Source organism: Euleptes europaea, chromosome 20, assembly GCF_029931775.1.
Source record: "Euleptes europaea isolate rEulEur1 chromosome 20, rEulEur1.hap1, whole genome shotgun sequence".
Taxonomy (NCBI): Eukaryota; Metazoa; Chordata; class Lepidosauria; order Squamata; family Sphaerodactylidae; genus Euleptes; species Euleptes europaea.
The window spans coordinates 10,674,770-10,679,146 of record NC_079331.1 but is presented as its reverse complement, the minus strand read 5'-3'; positions in this window follow the sequence as shown (position 1 = coordinate 10,679,146).

The window sequence follows — 4,377 nt, the reverse complement described above, 5'->3', positions numbered from 1 at the left end:
ACTGAGCTTTTCTGAATGCTGGACCCCCAAACAAACTGAAAGGATCCCCCCCCTCTTCTGGCTGCACTGCAAATCTGCAACCAAATCTGCAACCAAATCTGCAAAACCTGCCCTGCAAATCTGCAAACCCTGCCCTGCAAATCTGCAAACCCTGGACCACGGCAGCGTTTTGCTTCCGGCATGGGCAGAGAGAGCTGCAAAGATCCCTCCTCTTCTGGCCCTTCCTCCTTTTGCTCCCCGCCCAGGTCCGCGTCTTGCAATAGGGAATCCCCTTCCCCTTGCAAAAAAATGCAGATTGTGCCTGCAGGGGAGCATCTGGGAAAGCCCCCCCCCGGAGCAGTATTTTGAAGGGGTGGGGGGATTTATTTGCTCTAATCCAGGGGTTCTCAACAAGGGGGGGGGGGTATTGGGAACACCATTCAGCAAACTCTGATGCTCTGTAGATGATGTACAATCTGTAAAATTGTAGTGTTTTTTTTTTTTTTAATTGAGTTAGAGTGGGAAGAAAGTTATATTCTGAGCCATGGTGGAAGGGGGGAATGGAGCAATCTAATTTAATCTCCCCCCCCCAAAAAAAAAATCAGGAAGACGTTAAATATTCCTGGGATTTAGGGTTGCCACTTTAGGGTTTCCCAACCCGGAGCTGGCAACCCTATCCATGACCTTTCTAGAAGAGTAGTTTAGCATGCAACAGTTAAACATTTCAGAATTCCACTTCGTTGTGCAAGGAAAACCCCAAGGGATGTTTCCGATCCAACCAGGTTTAGCATCCTTAATTTTGAGTTAGAGTGCGAAGGGGGGGAAATTTATATTCTGAACCATGGTGGAAGGGGGGAATGGAGCAAAAAAGGTTGAGAACCACTGCTCTAATCTGTTGTCCCCCCCAAAAAAAAAATCAGGAAGATGTTAAATATTCCTGGGATTTAGGGTTGCCACTTTAGGGTTTCCCAACCCGGAGCTGGCAACCCTATCCGTGACCTTTCTAGAAGAGTAGTTTAGCATGCAACAGTTAAACATTTCAGAATTCCACTTCGTTGTGCAAGGAAAACCCCAAGGGATGTTTTCAATCCAACCAGGTTTAGCATCCTTAATGCCGGTTTAGAATCTTACGCTGCTCTCATTTTTTATATGCCTAATTGCTGTGTAAATCATGCAAAAATGAATGTATAGGCATCACAAAGGTACTAAGGTGACAGGTTTTTTTTTAATTGACTCCTTACTGCTTTCAAGGGGTCATTTATGTAAAAGGGGTCATGCGTAATTAAGCATTCAGAGGCAACAATAGCAAGAATAAAGGAACAGAGTAGGGAATCCCCCCCCCAATACAGAAGCTGCACTGGGGAATAATTCCAATGTGGAAGCAACCAGATTAATGGAGGCATAATGACTGAAGGGAACCTACACATTCAGAGGCCTTTTAAAGCGATGTTTTTTACAACATTTTCAAACTTAATACATCGCTGGGAATACAAAGTGCGGTAACCCCCGATATGTATTAAGAGTTTGAAAATGTTATTTTAAAAAAGGGCTTTTGGATACCACGGCTAATAAATGGTTGGAAGAAGTCTTCACAGCTAAAGGGGCCAAACAAAGTGCGAACAGTATTTTTTATAACATTTTCAAACTCTTAATACATCGGTGGGAATACACAGAAAGTGCGAACAGTATTTTTCATGACGTTTTCAAACTCTTAATACATCGCTGGGTGTACAAGTGCGGTAACCCCCTTAGTTGGGCTTTCTTCTGAGTAAACATGTTGAGGTTTGCATTTGCATGTGAACTGCTGCTTTCAAAGAGCTTGGGGGGGGGACATAAACCATTCAATAAGCGCTTTTTAAACATTTGAATCATTTATCCTAAACACAGGAAATGTTGTCGATTACACTGTAATAGTATTTTGCAGCTGGGTTTTCCTGTGTGGGGAGGGGGGAACAAGAGAGCCATCTGTTTGCTACAGTGTGGTACTTCCTAACTTTTTAATGGTAGCCCTCTTTTTTAAATAAATAAATAAATAAAGCAAAACCAGATGGTAATCAAAACTGCAAAAGCCCGAGCCCCACTTTCACAGGCTTTGCGACCCACTTCTGGGTAGGGACCCACAGGCTGGGAAATGCTAGTGCAAGGACAGCCCCAGAATCCAACAATTTGCAGAGGCAATTCCGCTGTCAAGGCTGCCTGGTGCAATCGTTTGTCTTGCCCATCGCAGGAAAATCCAGTGTGTGCTACAGAACAACACGGCCCAAGAAGGCGAGAGCGGAAAATAAAACGAAGAAGGGTGGGGTGGGGTGGGGACAGTCAATGGGAACCCAAAGTAGTTCACAACACCATTCTCTCTGCTTCATTTTATCCTCACACCCATGCCTGGTCATTTGTGCATGGGAGGTTTTGCCTTGGATTTGCCTCTCTCTCTCTAGATGCTTATTTTTTGGGGAGCTTATTTTTGGCCATTTATGTATGGGAGGTTTTGCCTTGGATTTGCCTCTCTCTAGATGCACATTTTCCCCATCTGAATTCTCAAAACTTTGCATGGGGGGGGGGGGCGCTTATTTTTGGCCATTTATGCCTGGGAGGTTTTGCCTTGGATTTGCCTCTCTCTAGATGCACATTTTCCCCATCTGAATTCTCAAAACTTTGCATTGGGAGGGGGGCTTATTTTTGGCCATTTATGTAAGGGAGGTTTTGCCTTGGATTTGCCTCTCTCTAGATGCACATTTTCCCCATCTGAATTCTCAAAACTTTGCATGGGGGGGGGGGGGGCGCTTATTTTTGGCCATTTATGCCTGGGAGGTTTTGCCTCTCTCTAGATCACTGGTTCCCAACCAGGGGTCCGTGGACCCCCAGGGGTCCGCGAGAACTAAATTAAGGTCCGCGAAACAAAGTTATAAACCCATAATAAATTAATATTTTCAATTAAAAGTTCTCTATTATAAAAACATATATTCAAATATTATTCTAAGTTTAATGTTTAACTAACAGTTATGATTCAAGTTTATTTTCAAATTCTCTGAATTTTTGTTTTGAACCTTGGGTCCCTGCACCAAACAAAAAAGTCCTAGTGGTCCCTGGTCAAAAAAAGGTTGGGAACCACTGCTCTAGATGCACATTTTCCCCATCTGAATTCTCAAACCTTTGCATGGGGGAGCTTATTTTTGTCCATTTATGCATGGGAGGTTTTGCCTTGGATTTGCCTCTCTCTAGATGCACATTTTCCCCATCCGAATTCTCAAACCTTTGCACGGGGCGGGGGGGGGGGGGCTTATTTTTGGCCATTTGTGCATGGTAGGTTTTGCCTCTCTCTCCAGATGCACATTTCTCCCCATCCAAATCCTCAAAGCTCTGCATAGGGGGGCTTATTTTTGAGTTTTGAGAATTTGGACGGGGGGGGGGGGGAATGTGCATCTAGAGAGAGAGGCAAAACCTCCCATGCATAAAAAGCCAAAAAATAAGGCCCCTCGATGCAAAGTTTTGAGAATTCAGATGGGGGAAACGTGCACCATTCTAGAGAGAGGGGCAAATCCAAGGCAGAAATCTAAATAGCCAAAAATAAGTTCCTCCATGCAAAGTTTTGCGAATTCGGATGGGGAAAATGTGCATCTAAAGAGAGGCAAAGCCAAGGCCAAAACCTCCCGCGCGTCAATGGCCATACAGGACAGACAGGCTTGCCTTTCTTTCTTTCATATATATATATTTTTTATCATTTTTCAATAATTGCTATACATCTCATTTGACAATACATCCTATATACCAATCTTTGACTCGATAAAAAAATTAAAGCATTATTAGGTGTATGTCTTCAGTATTAAACTATAATTATATTAAATTATATTAAATAGATTTAATTATATTAATTATTTAATTATATTAAATATAATTATAATTGACTTCCCCACCGACTTCCTCCCTCCCTACAAATATCTGGCGCCTCCTTTGTATTCATATTTTCTAATCCTTTTCTAAGTCATTATTTCAATGTTATACTTTCCCCTTATTTAATATATTTCGATGAGCAATAACAATATAATATTAATAATAAAGAGAGGGGAAAAGAGAGGAAAAAATCATTAAAAAAAATAAAAACAGAGGCATCACAAAACACATTAACATAATTTTCTCCAGTCGAGACAGGCTTGGCTTTCGAGGCCTAGGCCCGGCCGGTTGCTAAGGGCCTGGTTGCCAAGCGCAGGCCCGGTGCACCCTCGATTCCGGTCCGGGCGGGCCCCGTTTCCCCGCCGCAGCGCGCCTTGACTAGGCCGGGGGGAGGGAGGCCGTTGCGCCTTTCAGTTCCCGTCTCGGAATAAAACAGAGAGAGCGCCGCGGGGGATTGTGGGAGAAGGGGGTTGGCTCCGGCCTCTCCCCTCCCTCCGCCCTCTTTCCCCC